The sequence below is a fragment of the Erinaceus europaeus genome, unplaced genomic scaffold, assembly GCF_950295315.1.
Source record: "Erinaceus europaeus unplaced genomic scaffold, mEriEur2.1 scaffold_827, whole genome shotgun sequence".
In the NCBI taxonomy this organism is placed as follows: Eukaryota; Metazoa; Chordata; class Mammalia; order Eulipotyphla; family Erinaceidae; genus Erinaceus; species Erinaceus europaeus.
In genome coordinates this window covers 1-17,441 of record NW_026647584.1, presented here as the reverse complement: position 1 = coordinate 17,441, position 17,441 = coordinate 1, and positions in this window count along the sequence as shown.

The window sequence follows — 17,441 nt, the reverse complement described above, 5'->3', positions numbered from 1 at the left end:
TAACATATGTGCTCAAGCCAGTGTGCCCTCCCCCCCCCCCTTTTTAAGCTTAAACTCAAGTTCATAATAATTCTCCTAGTGCTCTGGAGATATGAAAACCAACAAGATAGACATAGCTCCTACCAAAATAGATGAGATATTAAATAATAACAACTGTGGGATGGAAAGTAACTAGACTTTTGATGGCAATCATAATGTAGGTGGATAGATTCTGAATTCTAGTGCTGTGTGTCTGAAGCCTGTGTAATATAATATAAACCACCCCGATAGCCATTTGTTCAAAGCAATACTACTGAGACTAAGTAGATAATAGTAATGGAGAGGCCAGGCGGTGGAGCACCTGGTTAAGCACGCACTTTACAGTGCTTAAGGACCTGGGTTCAAGCCCCTGGTCCCTACCAACGAGTGGTGAAGCAGGGATGCAGGCATCTCTCGGTCTCTTTCCCTCACTGTGTCCCTCTCCCCTCTCAATTTCACTCTTATCTCTCTCCAGTAATAAATAAATAAAAATTAAAAAGAGAATAGTAATGGAACAGTTGAATAGAAACTGACAGGTTGCTGCGAAGCACAGCTGTGGGTGCTGTGAGAGTATCTGATCAGCGCTAGGGAAATAGCTCAGCTGGTAGAGCTCCGGGCTTGTGTGCCTGACGTTCCCAGTTTGTCCCTAGTGCCACTTGTACCAGAGTGGTGCTCTGGCTTCTCTTGCAGTTTCATATAAAATTCTCTTATGTAGTAAAGGAAACAAATATTGAAATATTTAATTTATCTTAGATAGCTAGCTAGGTAGACAGACAGACAGAGGCACAGGAGCACTGCTCAGTTCTGTCTCATCTTGGTGCTGGGGATTATTATTTAATTCTAAGTAGTATATTATTAAAAAAACAAACAAACGTGAATAAACTGAGACATTTTTATCTAATCACAGAGAAGCAGTGGTTCTTAGCCAGACTTCCCCTTGTTCCCACTCCACCTATTGACATTTGTGAATGTCTAGAGACATTTTTAGTCAGTTGGGGTGATCGCTGAGGGTTTGCTTCTGGCATGTAGTAGGAAGAGTCCAGGGAGGCAGCTGACATTCTACAATGTCCAGAACCGTCTCTGCAATAGAGAACTAACCGTCCCAGGATATGTGCAATGCCCAGGTTGAGAAATCTTGCCCCAGACTCCTAAATGAGTTGACAGTCTCTACTCCACCACAACTACAGAGGACCTTTCCTTCTATGATGTCCCGGAGGCAGTGGGACAGGGTAATGAGGTTCAGAGTGGAGCCCAAATATCTAGCATAATCAAGTAAATACAGTAAATCTGAACATGATGTGAAATGCCTTCCCTGCTTCCTGAACTTCCCATGGCCTTGCAAGGTTTATGCCTTCTTCCTGTTTGAGATTTTTGGTTGGTGTTTTGTGCTTCTAGACTGACCTCCCTCCAACCCATATCATTGGACATTTTAGGCAACACCCTAAACAAAATTTCTGTGCACTTACCTCAGTGGGAAATACGAATGAAAGTTCTGTTTCAGGAATGAATTTTGAGAGGGGAGGCTCATCAAACCTAGTCTCCAGTTCCTTTTTATTTCATAAGTTTTATTTATTTACTTATTTATTGGGTAGAGACAGAGAATTTGAGGGGAAGGGGACTAGAGAGGGAGAGAAAAAAGGGAAAGAGGGACACCTGCAGCCTTGCTTCACTTTGTGAAGCTTCACCTTACAAGTGAGGACCAGGGGCTTTCCCCTTTCTCTCTCTGTCTTTCTGTAAAAGGAACAAGGGACCTAGGAAGGGAGGAAGAAGGGATACTACCAACTACAAGGTCCCCATCATTGAAGTGTTCCTGCTTTACAACCTTTGCACTGACTTGTCTGTCCTCAGAAAGCTTTTCCCCCAGATGTGCGCTGAGTGCACACCCTGCTGTCTTCCCCCTTCTCACTGAGGAATACCGCCTACTCACTGAGCTCTGTTTTAAAATTACAAACCTCCCTCCTTCCCTGCTGCATTCTTACCAGCTCTTCCCACTTTCCCCCTTAGTATTTACCATTCTCTAACATTTTATGCATCTACTTGTTTGTTTCTCTTTCTGTTTGTTGTTTTATCTGAGTACTGTTCAGCTCTGGTTTATGACTGGGGGTGGGGTGGAGGATTGAATTTGTAACTTTGCAGCCTTACGGACTAAAATCTTTTTTATAATATTATGCTATCTTCCCCCACACACTTGTTTTTGTTTGCTTGTTTGTTTTCTCAGTGTGGTAGAATGTAAACTGCTTGAGGGCAAGAATCTTTAGTCTACTCTGGTATCCCAAGCCCCTGGGATAGTGACCAGTGTGACCCCACACAAACTCTTGATAAATACTTCCACAGGGCTGGGAAGGTGACTCATCTGTAGAACAAAGGCCTTGCATGTATGAGACTCTGGGCTCCCGCCCTTTGTGCAGCAAAAAGAGACAAAACAAACAGAGCATCATAAAAATGACCAAAAAGTGCCTTCCACTGTTCACACATACCCTTCCCCCTCTCCCTCACCCTTTATCTCTTTCCTTTTCCCTTTCCCTCCTTCTCCCCCTCCCTTCCCCCTCCCTCTCTCTCTCCTTCTCTCCCATGCCCCCTTCCCTTCATTAGGAGAATTTTTTTTTAATCTGTTAAAAAAAATAAATGTGTGGTCCAGAAGATGGCACAGTGGATAAAGCATCAGACTCTCAAGCATATGGTCCTGAGTTCAGTCCCCATGTACCAGAGTGATGGCTGGCTCTTTCTCTCTCCTCCTATGTTTCTCATAAATAAATAAATAAATAAATAAATAAATAAATAAAATCTTTAAAATAAATAAATGCTTCTGGAGGGAGAAATAATTCAGAAAGAAATAATTGAGAAGTAGAAGGAGCAGCCTCAGACTTTAGTCTCAATCTTCTCAGACTTTGTTTTCCTGGATGAAGATCCATGTTTTTCTCTGCTGAGTTAGAATTGGTTCCTTTTGTTTTATTTACTCACTGTTAATTATATGTCCCCCCTCTTTTCTTTTTTTTACAATCTTTTATATTAGTATTTTGAATTCTATTACATTTTTATTATAAATGATAATAATTTATAGCACAAAGTATAGGTTGCACAGATACACATTAAATATTGCCTTGCCATACATAGTATGCCTTTTATTTTAAGGAAAATTATAGGATACATCTCTGAGTCAGGTGTTCTGTTGAGTGGAGCTGCAAGCTTCAGGCTCTCGGTATTTTGTAACTGAATTAAAATGAAATGTCAGGAAATTGGGAAGCCATGTGAGCAAACAGGTATTTGTCATATGCATCATAGATTTTTTTTTTTTTTTGCCTCCAAGGTTATTGCTGGGGCTGGGTGCCTGCACTATGAATCCACTGCTCCTAGAGCCCATTTTTTCGCATTTTGTTGCCCTTGTTGTTGGCATTATTGTTATTGTTGCCACTGATGTTGTTGTTGGGTAAGACATAGAGAACTCAAGAGAGGAGAGGAAGACAGAGAGGGGAGAGAAAGATAGACACTGCAGACCTGCTTCACTGCTTGTGAAGCGACTCCCCTGCAGGTGGGGAACCGGGGCCTGGAACCGGGATCCTTAACACTGGTCCTTGCACTTTGCACCACGTGCACTTAACCCGCTATGCTACTGCCTGACTCCTGAAAGTCTTTTTTAAATATCTCTTTTAAAATATATACTCATTTATTATCAGATAAATATAGAAATTGAGGAGGATGGAGATGGTTGAGAGGGAGAGAGACACCTGCAGACCTACTTCACCGCTTGTGAGGCGACCCCTTGTAGGTGAGGAGCCAGGGTCTGGAACTGGGATCCTTACACCTGTCTTTGCGCTTCGTGCCATGTGTGCTTAACCTGCTGCGCTACCGCCCTGCTTTTCTTTTTTTTTTTTTCCCTTTCTACCTACTAGTTATCATTATTTTTGAGTGATTGCATCAATGAATGGTGTGACATTACATTGAATATTGACACTTTAATTGCATTGATTCGTAGCATTAAATGGGTTTCAGATGAGCACTATTAGACTCAGCCCCCGTGTGTATAGCTTTTGATTACTGCTGAATGTCTAGTTCCATCCACCTCCATAGAGTGGACTCACTTTATGTGAATTACCACTCCCTAAAGCCCTTCCCCTCCACTCCAGTAACCACTATTTTGTTCTCATAATCTGTTGTTTTCGATGGGCTGGCTTCACGGGCGGGTAACAGACGACCCGGGACTCATGGTTAAGCTGTACGCAGTATCTCTTTATTCATGCAGGACACAGCGCAATCTATACCAAGCTAAGCTAAACTAAAAACTACAAACAATCTTGTCCTTATAAATATACTAGCCCAGTAGGGTGGGAACAGGATGCGACACAGAGAGGGTGGAGAGAAAAGTGACTGGTGAAAATCAGGGTATGACAAGGAGAGGGGGCGGAGCAGGCAAGAATTCTACCACTGAACCACCAATGCCCTGGAGGGAGGGCACCCACACTTCCTTACTCAGCCACCAGTAGATGCTTAGTTTGTCCACTGTGACTAGTGAGTGCTTCGATGAGTAAAGGGGTGCATATGCCTTTTCAGAGTCTTCAGATAAATACCCAGAAGTAGAATAACTGGATCATGTTGGAAATAGCAATAGGTGTGGGTGTAATTTAGAAAGGAAGAGAAGGCAGAACCATAGGGGAAAAAAATGGGCAAATATATAAATATAAATAGTTATATAAATAATAGCCCATATCTGTGACCTTGGGACAACTAAAGCAGTTTCCTTTGGAGGGAATAGGGACAGAGAACTCTGGTGGTAAGAATAGTGTGGAACTATAATCCTGTTGTCTCAGAATTTTGTGAATCAATATTAAATCACTAAGAAAGAAAGAAAGAAAGAAAGAAAGAAAGAAAGAAAGAAAGAAAGGAAGAAAGTTCCGTAAGACCTTACTTATATTGTGGTCTGGGAGGTAGCACAGTGGATAAAGCATTTGACTTTCAAGCTTGAGGTTCTGAGTACAATCCCTGGCAACACATGTTCCAGAGTGATATCTGGTTCTTTTTCTCCTTGCTCATGAATAAATAAATAGAATTTAAAAACCCTCATGTTAAGCAGTATTTCACACATATATATTTTTTACTTTTGGTGACCCTAGGTTCTTTTGTTTTGTTTTGTTTCTTTTCCTTCTTCAGCAAGTGGTCTGTTTTTCCTAAGGATGACTCAAAACCACAAGATGTGATTATGTCCACTTTCGGTGAGGTCAGCTTATTAAGTGGCACAGTAGAATTAAGAGCTCAAACCCAGGCCTCATGTCCATACTAACTTGTCTGGGTGCATTGCAGGGCTGATGGGGAGCATCAGCTTCTCTCTTCCTTGCAAGTTTAAATGTGGAATATACATGATTGAATCACATGGAGTAATTCTTCTCCCTCTTCTCTTTCTCTCATATGTGTGTGTGTGTGTGTGTGTGTGTCTGTTTGGATAACCATTATGCTATATACCCCCACTTTCTCCTTTTCCCTCTCCTTCTCTTTCTCCTTCTTCCCTCAATGTTGTGGGGCCAGACCTGAACCTGAATTTCACACATGGCAAAGAGGCAGACTATCCAAGTGAGCTCTTTACCGACTTCAAATTAATTCTTGTTATTTGTTGTTATTTATTATTATATTTATTCCCTTTTGTTGCCCTTGTTTTATTGTTGTAGTCGTTGTTGTTGGCTAGGACAGAGAGAAATGGAGAGAGGAGGGGAAGACAGAGAGGAGAGAAAGATAGACACCTGCAGACCTGCTTCACCTCTTGTGAAGTGAACCCCTGCAGGTGGGGAGCCTGGGCTCGAACCGGAATCCTTACACCGGTCCTTGCACTTTGCGCCACCACCTGCACTTAACTTGTTGCACTACTGCCAACTCCCTGTTATTATTATTTTACCAGAGCACTGATCAGCTCTGGTTTATGGTAGTACTCCCAGTTATTAGTATTTTACCAGAGCACTGATCAGCTCTGGTTTATGGTAGTACTCCCAGTTATTAGTATTTTACCAGAGCACTGATCAGCTCTGGTTTATGGTAGTATGAAGGATGTCAACTGGGACTTTGGAGCCTCAGGCATGAGAATCTTTTTTTTTTAAATTTATTTCCTTTTGTTGCCCTTGTTGTTTTATTGTTGTAGTTATTATTGTTGTTGTTGTTGGATAGGACAGAGAGAAATGGAGAGAGGAGGGGAAGACAGGGGGAGAGAAAGATAGACACCTGCAGACCTGCTTCACCGCCTGTGAAGCAACTCCCCTGCAGGTGGGGAGCCGGGGTTCGAACTGGGATCCTTATGCCGGTCCTTGTGCTTTGCGCCACCTGTGCTTAACCCGCTGCGCTACAGCCCGACTCCCCAGGCATGAGAATCTTTTTGGATAACCTTTACCTTCTCTACCCTTAACCATCAACATAATAAAACCTTTGGGCCATTTGATACAATGGCAAAATTCTCTCTGCCCAAAGAGATAACTTAGAATTTACAGGATTATCACTGGACATAGACTTACTGCATGTGGAGTAGTAGTTCCTAGCTGATTTAAGAATACAATTGAGGGGTGGGGAAGATAACATAATGGTTATGCAAACAGACTCTCATGCCTGAGGCTCCAAAGTCCCAGGTTCAATCCCCCACACCACCATAAGCCAGAGCTAAGCAGTGCTCTGGTGTTTCTGTGTCTCTGTCTGCATCTAAATAAAATATTTTTTTAAAAAAGAATACTGTTGGAAAATTACTTTTCATTTAGGTTTTTCTGTTTGAACATATGAGTGTAATATGAGTCTGGTGAAAAATCTCTCACTCTGCAGAAGATGAGGCTTCCTTCCCTATTTGGGTAAACTCAAAAGAAGTGGAAGAAATGTGGGGGTATAGCATAATGGTTATGCAAAGAGACTCTCATGCCTGAGGCTCTCAAGTCCCAGGTTCAGTCCCCCACACCACCATAAGCCAGAGCTGAGCAGTGCTCTGGTTAAAACAAAAATTAAAAATAATAATAATAAGTGGAAGAAACTAAGGCAGCAGGTATTCTCCTTGCTTTGGGTCCATCTATAAATATTAATGAGCTGCACCTTGAACTTTAAGTCTTCACATCCTGCATCATGATACAGGATAGTTCTCCAATAGACATGTTTTTAGGAAAATAGTGCTGTTATGCTACCGTAGAGTTTACTCACATAGTACGATGAATGACCAGTGTTTCACCTGATACATGGGTCTGTAGATTTGCTTTGATGAAAATATGCTAGTTTTTTTATTAGCAAATTCAGGGTTTTTTTGTTTGTTTGTTTTGTGATGGGAATTAAACACAGGATCTCATACATGTGCAGTATTCACTCTACAGCTGAGCTAAATTCCTGGCCCAAAAGCAGTTCATTGAAAGAGAACTTTGACTTGCCATCTGCGAGAACTTTGCAGTCTGGGTGCTTCCCTGCCTGATGCCTGAACCTACAGCAGTTCTTACTAGGGAACACAGAAGTAAGATGGGGGAGTGGGAGTGCTGTCACTTAGTTTCCTCCCCTAATGGGCTGCACTTAAGGCAATTGTGTTTTTGGCAAGATGTTCACATCCCTTTAAAGATAATGGAATCAGTAGCTATCCTTTAAGGTAAATCACAGCGTACAGTGACTCTGCATTTCCTTTGTACTCAGTCTTTCATTCAGAACTATGAATTATCAATAATCTATACTTTCTGACAGTATAGAGACAGAGCCTAACAGTGAGTAGAAATACCTGGGGAATTAACAAGTTATTTATTTATAAGACAGCACGGTTAGTTTGATGTATAAATCTATCATTTTACACTTGCCTCACTTTTCTTTCTTTAATTTATTATTGGAGCACTGCTCAACTCTGGCTTATGGTGTTGTAGGGGATTGAACCAGAGACTCTGGAATCTCAGGTGTGAGAGTCTATCATCTTTTTAATCTGATCACACACACAAAAGAGCACCTCATTCTTTCATTTACTTACCCCTTTAGGGAGGGAGCCACTATAATTCATTTGCTAATTTTTTAAAGATTATTCTTAAAACTGAATTAAAGGGCAAAAGCTCACAATTTTTGATAAGTTCAAATTCTTTTCCTGGGGCCGGGTGGTGGCGCACCTGGTTGAGCGCATATGTTACAATGTGTAAGGACCCGGGTTCAAGTCCCCGGTTCCCACCTGCAGTGGGAAAGCTTCATGAGTAGTGAAGCTACTCTCCCTCTCTATCACCCCCTTCCCTCTTGATTTCTGACTGTCTCTACCCAATAAATAAATAAGGATAATAAAAAAATTTTTGTTGAAATTCTCACTTTCCCAATTTTCTTCTGTATGTCATTGACAGATGTCTTGATATTTGTATGCCTTTAAATATAACATTTAAGAGCATAGATATTACTTATTTTTCTTATATTTTTCTCTGTTCTCCCTTTAATATCATAAACATTTTTCTGTGCTTTTTCATGAAAATCATTTTAATAACTAGAATTTAAGTGACTGTGACTATTCTAATGCTATTATAATTCATTTAACTAATTCTTTTTTGTTGTTAAGCTATTGCCAGTTTCTGGTTATTTTATTTTATTTACTTTCTTCCAGGGTTATTGCTGGAGCTTGGGTGCCTGCACTATGAATTCGCTGCTCCTGGCTGTCTAAAAAATTTTTTTTTATTTCCTTTTTCTTTCTTTTCTTTTTCTTTTTTTCAGAGAAATTGAGAGAGGAGAGGAAGATAGAGAGGGAGAGAGAAAGATAGACATCTGCAGACCTACTTTACCATTTGTCAAGTGACCCACCTGCAGGTGGGGAGCCAGGGGCTCGAACTGGGATCCTTGTGCGGGGCCTTGCACTTTGTACTATGTGCATTTAACTTAGTGTGCGACCACCCAGCTCCCTATTTTTTATTATCAGTTTTACTAGAGCACATCTCAAGCTTTGGCTTGTGATAGTGCTGGGAATTGAACCTGAGACCTCAGAGCCTCTCAGGCATGAGAGTCTTTTTACATTGTACTTTCTTCTCCAGTCCTATTTAATAGTTTTATAAATAATACTATAGTGACTTTTTTTTTTTTTTTTTGCATTTATAGCTGTTTTCTTTATGTGTATGGTGGGGATTATTTCTCCAAAGTAAATTCTTAGAAGTGAGATTCTGAAGCCAAGACATACAGTATTAAGCACATCTAACTTATGTTTTTTAAGCTCTGCTGGTTTGTAAGATTCACAGTATCTAACTAGTCTAGATGAGTTCTTCACGTTACTGAAATGATACAATTTGCACTGAAATGGCTTCTCTGAAGTTTGGATAACTCATAGTTGCCTTTAGATATGTATGTTCCTCCAGAAGAAATATTGTGAATTTTTTCTTAGCAATCTACGCGTGTTGAATCAAGTTATTGACGAATTTTAGAGGGATTGTTTAGTTCAGCTCCAGCCTGTGCGTATGTCTAGGGTGACCCACAACCGCACCACTCCCCACATATGGTGAGTTTCTGGAGATCTGTAACTCCAGAAGGTGAACCAGGAAGCTCTGGCCCACATACGCTGGAAACCCCAAGAAAGCTTCTCACAGCAGGTGGAAAGTATGGTTCATTATAAAATATTGGCCTGGAGTAGAATCCCTTTTTGGCAGCAGTTATCTGAAGCTCTGGAGGAAATAATTTTACATTACATTCAGTGAGTCACCAAATTTTATAAACCTCAGAGAATGTTTATAGGACCTCACATTACTTAGAATTGACTATTTCAATAATGTTTTTTTTTCAGAAATGTTTAGAATTTAACACTAAAAACTTTAGGGCAAGGGTAGATAACGTAGTAGTCATGCAAAGAGACTCATGCCTGAGGCTCCAAAGTCCCAGATTTTATCTCCCACACCACCTAAGCTAGAGCCAGGCAGTACCCAAAACGAAAAACTTTAACATTCTTTTTAAAGCCAAAATAGGTTCAATTTATGAAACTTATGGAGAACTTGATTTCTTGTAAGAAGTTCAGTAGCATGGACTAATTCAAATCTGCTTAGAATTTTGTTTGTTTACCAGAACTCTGCTAAACTGTAGCTCCTGGTGGTACTGAGACTTGAACCTGGAACTTTTGGTGTCTCTGGCATGAAAGTCTTTCTGCATAAACACTGTGCTTTCTTCCTAGTCTTAGAAATTATTTTTTTAATAAGAGAAATTTAACATAAAGGAAAGCAGAAACTAAAATGACCTAATTACCATTACCTTCTGATGTATTCAGTCTGTTGAGAGTCAACTGTAAGTAATCCTTTTATGAGGTCAGCACCTGTAAAAAGAAAACCAAGATAGATTTCAGATTTGATCATCTAGAAAAGCAGCACTAGATTTTCATAACATAGTCACGCTTCTTTATTGTTATTTTTAACCACAGATTACTTTTTTTTGGCATAAATCTTTTTGAATAACCATTATGCCATTCCCTCAATCCACCATTCTTTGTTGTAAATTCTTCTTTAAAAAATAGTATTCGGGGGTGGCGTCCTGCGGTAGTGCAGTTGGTTAAGTGTACGTGGCGCAAAGCGCTAGGGCGGGCGGAAGGATCCCTTATGGAGCTCCGATTCTAACCCGGTGAAGCCGGTCTGCAGGTGTCTCTTTTTCTCTCCCCCTCTTTGTCTTCCCCTCCTCTCTCCATTTCTCTGTCCTATCCAACAACAACAACATCAGTAGCAACGATAATAACAGCCACAGCAATGGTAAAACAACCAGGGTAACAAAAGGGAAAAAATGGCCTCCGTGGTGCAGGCACCGAGCCCCGGCAATAACCCTGGAGGCAAAAAAAAAAGTATTTTGGGAGTCTGGCGGTAGGGCAGCGGATTAAGCGCAGGTGGCTCAAAGCGCAAGGACCATCAGAAGGATCCGGGTTCGAGCCCCTGGCTCCCCACCTGCAGGGGTGTCACTTCACAGGTAGTGAAGCAGGTCTCTCCCCTTCTCTGTCTTCCCCTCCTTTCTCCATTTCTCTCTGTCCTATCTAACAATGACGATATAAATAACGACAACAATAATTACAACAACAACAACAAAAAAATAAGGGCAACAAAAGCGAAAATAAATAAATAAATAAAAATAGTATTTTATAGGCATGGGGTGGATAGCATAATGGTTATGCAAAGAGGCTCATACCTGAGGCTCCAAAGTCCCAGGTTCAATCCCCTGCATCACCATAAGCCAGAGCTGAGCAGTGCTCTGGTAAAATAAATAAATAAATATTTTTAAATATAGTATTTTATTTATTTTGAATAAAAACAAATTGGGAAGGGAGGGGGGGATTGAGAAAGAGGAAGAGAGAGAGAGAGGCGCAGGGAGGCTGGTGGTGGCGCACCTGGTTTAAGTTCATAGATTATCATCACAAGGGTCTGGGTTTGAGCCCCTGGTCCCTTCTTGCAGGGGCAAGCTTCATGAGTGGTTAAACAAGTCTTCAAAAAAAAAAAAATATATATATATATATATATAGGCTGGGGAGACAGCATAAAGATTATGCAAAATCCTTTCAAGCCTGAGGCTCTGAGGTCCAAGGTTCAATCCCCAACACAACCATAAGCCAGAACTGAGCAGTGCTCTGGTAAAAAAAAAAAAAAAAAAGAATATATATATATATATATATATATCCCTCTCCTCTCTCGATTTTTCTCTCTCTGACCTATACAATAAAATAGAAAGAAGGGAAAGAAAGGGGGGTATCACCTCTGGGAGTGGTAGATTTGTAGTACCAGCACTGAGCCTCAGTGTTAACTCTGCTGGTAAAAAATTTAAAAATCCAACTATTATTTACAATAAATAATAAATTAAGAACTCCTTTTATCTTTTAGTTGTTGGTCTTTGGCTTGGCTCATACTTAACACACAGTAGCCTCTACCTATGTCTCTAAAGGTGTGCTTTCTTCTCCTTTTCTTCTTTATTTTTCCTGTCTCCAGGGTTATTGCTGGGCCTGCACTATGAACCCACCGCTCCTAAAGGCCGTTTTCCCCATTTTTGTTGCCCTTGTTGTCATTGCTGTTGGATAGGACAGAGAGAAGTCGAGATAAGAAGGGAAGACAGAGAGAGAGAGAAAGAGAGACACCTGCAGACCTGCTTCACCGCCTGTGAAGCAACTCTCCTGCAGATGGGGAGCCGGGGGCTCAAACTGGGATCCTTACACCCATCCTTGCGTTTTGCGCCATGTGCTCTTAACCCGCTGCACCACCACCCGGCCCCTAAAAGGTGTGCTTTCCATTGTTAGGTCTTTTAATTGTTTAAAAGATCTCTATCTATATATGTATATCTAAATTTGTTCATGAGAGAGAGAAAGGAGAGAACTAGGGTATCGTGATGCAGGTGATTTAGCTGGAGACCTTGTGCTTATATCCTATGACAGACTGTTGCTAGGTCTTTAAAAAACCAAAACAAAAAAAACACTTTTTTTCCTCTCCAGAGTTATTGCTTATCCTCGGTGTCAGCACTAGGACTCCACCACTCCTGGCAGCCATTCCCCCCACCTTTTTCTTTTCTTTTTTTTTGACAGGAGAGAGAGAGAGAGAGATCTACTTTATTGCTTGTGAAGCATCCCCACTGCAGACTGGGAGAGGTGGTCCAAACCTGAATCCTTCTGCATGGTGATATATGTGCTTCACCTGGTGCGCCACTGCCTAGCCCCCCAAAAGCATTTTTTACAAGAGAGAGGGATCAGAGCACTGCTCCACATTGGTACAAGGTCGGACTGGGGATTGAGCCCTGTGCCTCAGACATGTATATGCTCTGATGGGTTGAGCTATCTCCCCCATCACTGTTGTTATGATCTGATAAGTCATTTCATCCTGACTTTAAGTTGAGGTTGTGAATTTAAAATAAGACTTTGAATGAGGCCCCACACGTAAGGACATCTAATCTTTGACAAAGGGGCCCAGACTATTACATGGGGAAAGCAGAGTCTCTTCAACAAATGGTGTTGGAAACAATGGGTTGAAACATGCAGAAGAATGAAACTGAATCACTGTATTTCACCAAATACAAAAGTCAATTCCAAGTGGATCAAGGACTTGGATGTTAGACCACAAACTATCAGATACTTAGAGGAAAATATTGGCAGAACTTTTTTCCGCATACATTTTAAAGACATTTTCAATGAAACGAATCCAATTACAAGGAAGACTAAGGCAAGTATAAACCTATGGGACTACATCAAATTAAAAAGCTTCTTCACAGCAAAAGAAACCACTGCTCAAACCAAGAGACCCCTCACAGAATGGGAGGTCTTTACATGCCATACATCAGATAAGAGTTTAATAACCAATATATATTAAAAAAAAATAAGACTTTGAGTATTACATGTCTACTTTGTTTTATTTTAATCTTCAGTAGGGTTATCATTGGGACTCTGCTTGCAAGATGAATCCTTCCATTCCCAGAAGCCACTTTTTTCCTTTTCCCTTCCTTCCTTCCTCCCTTCCTCCCTCTCTCTTTCTCTTTTTCTTTCCCTCCCTCCTTTCCTTTCCTTTCCTTTCCTTTCCTTTCCTTTCCTTTCCTTTCCTTTCCTTTCCTTTCCTTTCCTTTCCTTTCCTTTCCTTTCCTTTCCTTTCCTTTCCTTTCCTTTCCTTTCCTTTCCTTTCCTTTTCATTCTGTAGGATAGAGTTAACCCTCCCAGAACCATCCCTATCCCCCAGACTCTTTAAGGATGCCCCATCTCGACATATGCAGTGTTTACTCCAGCCTGTGAATACTGCTTCTTTTGAACCTGACTGTTCAAGAAGAAACAAAAAGAAAACAAACAAACAAACAGAAACAAGCAAGGGACATGCGGGACTTCTTTTTCCCTTACACCCAACCATCTTCTTTATACAGCCCCCCCCCCCTTGATTGGTGAACTTCTCTTTCTTTGGTTTTGATTTCCTGTGGTCAGCTGTGTTTCGGAAGTATTACATACAATAGAATATTTTTAGAGAGACCATACTCACTTTTGTTACTGTGCTTTATTATAATTGTTCTATTTTATTCATAGTTATCTGTTAATACTTTCATCTGTGTATTAATCTTTAGCATCAATGTGTGTGTCTAGAAAGAAATGAAGCAGTCGATATATAAGGTTCGGTACTAGTTAGCTTCAGGTGTCGAAGGAGGAGTGGCCCTGGGACATCTGTCCATGGATAAATGAGGGCGGCAACACTGCTTCACCACTTTTGCAGCTTCCCTCCTGCATACAGGGACCAGGAACTCAAACCCAGGCCCTTGTGCATTGTTTCTTGTTTTTGTCTTTTATATATAAAGGTTTATTTTATTTAGTTATTATTGGATAGAGATAGAGAGAAAGGGTGAGGGAGACTTAGTGACACCTGCAGCCGTACTTCACCACTCATGAAGCTTTCCCCCTGCAGATGGGGATTAGGGGCTGGAACTCGGGTCTTTGTGCTCTGTAGTGTGTGCTCAATTGGGTGCGCCACCACCTGAACCCATTATTACTATTATTTTAATTTCATGAGAGAGAGAGTGCAAGTAAGGTCAGAGCAGCTCTTCATTTATTTATCTGATGAGAGATAAAGAAAAGCTCAGAGCTCTGCTATGCCAGCATAGCATCCCACACACATGGCCATGCAAACAAAAAGGATCGAACCAACGGTCAGATTAGATTTAAAAACTTTCAGTCTAGGGAATTGCTGGCCCTGACAATTCACCCATCAGCATGGCACTCTTACCTAAAATCAGTCTAGTTAGTGACAAGTCTTGTTTGGCTTTCGAAGCAACAGCCTTAGACCTTGGAAGGGATCGAGGGAGGGAAGTGACTTCTCTGCTGTCTCCTGTTGATCTTATTAAGATCCCTTCAGCCTGAGAGTCCATCAGGAATTCTTCCGAGTCTGGAAAGAATGGGTTGTTTGGAAGAAGGGATGAAAGACTACAGGTGTCTAGGAGAACCATGCATGTGAGGATTTCGCTAGCCAAGCCAGCATGAGGATGACAGAGGAAGTAGGGAAAGGAGCTGAGGGGGTGGAGGAAACTTGGCTAGTGCTGTGTAGATCTGGACCTGCCTGGTGCCCAGATGGCCGCTGATGCTAAACAACTGAGCATGAAGTTGTGTGTGTGTGTGTGTGTGTGTGGGGGGGGTGTCTCTGGGGATGGGTGTGTCTGGGGTGGGTGGGAAGGGGATCAGGGGGTTGCATCTTAGGAGCTTTAAACAAATTCATTGAGAAGACATTTTTATTATAAATGAAATTGGGGACTCAAGCTTACGGAACAAAAGTTGCTATCAGGAGTGTGCCTGGGCTCATAGCTTGGGTTTCAGTGAGTGGGTGAGCTGTGTTTCCTTTGAGCAGATCTGACAGCCTCTGTGGTTTTCTATCACAGTCCCTGCAAATATCACACATTGCTCTATACCTAAATTAAAACTGGGAATCCCAAGGCAGGCTTAGAAGCTGCCACTGTTCAAACTCCTGAGACGGCTTGAGGAAAGTAGAGTATTTGTCACAGAAGTGTTTTCTGGACTCTTTCCCTTTTTTTTTTTTCACCCCTTCCTATGCCCTTTTCAAGTCTTTGTGTTCCTTTGTTTTCATCAGTGGAATCTGAGTTTTATTTAAAATTCCAGATGGTTGGCTGTCTTCAGTTGAGTATTTTTTCCTTTCCTTTTTTTTTTTTTTTGAAGTGTCTGTTCACACATCAGTGACATATTTTGCTTTTTAGTTTCTTTAATAAATGGTCTAGTCTATGTACTAAAAAAATGAACAGCTGGTGTACTTAGTGGCACAATGAGCACAATAAACATTCTCACAGCTTTTCTCTTCTGCCTCAGTGTGATTTCTTGCAGAATAGTAAGACCTTCTGAAAGCGCTACCATATGTTTTCCCTTAATAGGACTTGCTTATTTTAGGTTCTCTGTGATTTTCGTCTTCACTAACCCCTGGTCACTGGGGCATTGCTAAAACTTTTTGAAGGATGTTTTCATTTGTTGTAGATTTTATTTGTATATTTTTGAGGTCTAGCGAGAAAGTTGAAATAAGAACAAGTCAGTTTAGCTATCCCCCTCACACCCCATCAGGCACAGTAAGGGTCTGTTATTATCTTTGAAGAGAAACTAAAGCATCTTATTACAGGAGAAAGCCAGGGACCTTTCTCTGAGTCTCTGGAGATGGCATTTCCTGTCGCTCTGCTGATAGGAGAAAAAAAAACTCTGATGACATCACTCCATGGCTCCGAATGAAGTGCTTATTATCTTTTTCTAGAGGACAATTCCTCTTTCATTTACAGTCTGGAGGCACACTTTTTAGATACACATTTGCACACTGTCCAGAGAAGAACTTATTTATTTATTTGGGGGGGGTCCATTGTTTGTTAATAAGCAACAAAGTCATCTGGCAAGCCTGACTTGTTTATTTACTGCATTGTAGTTGCTCAAATAGTTTTTACCACCACCACCACCCCCTGCCCCCACTATAGGAGGTGAGATAGCTGCTGGTTTACAAACCACCAGGCTGCTTAAGTTATAGTATGCTCAGAACTGTAAGGAGAGTTTTTGTTCCAGGGTAGTTCCCTAAGGGATCTGGCTATACAAACTGTGTTCTAGCCAAACTGATTTTGGAGAAATGCGTACTGTGACAGGAAGACCAGAAGTCAAGCTCCACACTGTGCTTGAACAAGGAATTATGTATTTATGTGAAGCATTTGACTATTTAAAGTGTGTCAGTAGACATCTAGATGTCACAGTGGCAATAAAATGTACTGTGTAGGTTTTACATGGAAATCATCCCTCTTGCTTCCAAAATATGACTTGTTGTGTCCTTTGGCAATAAAGCTGAGTCACCCTTTCCTGTGTCCCTAGTCAATCTCTGCATGTGTTTGTGTGTGCGTTTCCTGTGTCCTGCCTCCACCACTGTGGGCTGTTGTACTTGAGGGGGCCCTCAGAGATGTTGTAGATCTGAACTGAGTGGCAAGCTTCTGTTTTCCCTTTTGTGTCTGCCTTTGAATCTCACAATAGATTCACAGCACACTGCAACATAGCAGTGCCTGCAGAGTGGCTTAGTCTTCTTGACGATCTGTGACAGTCTCACTTCAGAATGGGCACAGAAGCCCTGGTGCCTGCTGAAGAGAGAGATGAACCTCAGTGTCCCCCTGCACACACACTCCCCCCCTTCCCAAACCTATTCATGCATCTCCCCCTGCCTCTGATGGATGACTTCCTCACTTCTTCCTTCCATTCTTTTTGTTTGTTTTTGTTTGTATTTTAATGAGATATAGAAAGACAGAGGGAGAGACCAGAGTACAACTCAGCTGAGGATTGAACCCGGGACTTTGGACCTTCAGGCATGAAAATCTTTTTTGCATAACTATTATGCTCCCCACCCCTTTTAAAAATTGATTTCTGTGACTTTTCGGAAATCTGTTTGTGGACTGGGGAGATAGTAAGTATGCAGTGGTTGCCCACCAGACACTTAAGACAGGTCTAAGACTCTGATGTCCCCAATTCAGTCACTGACACTGCCATAAGCCAAAGCTGA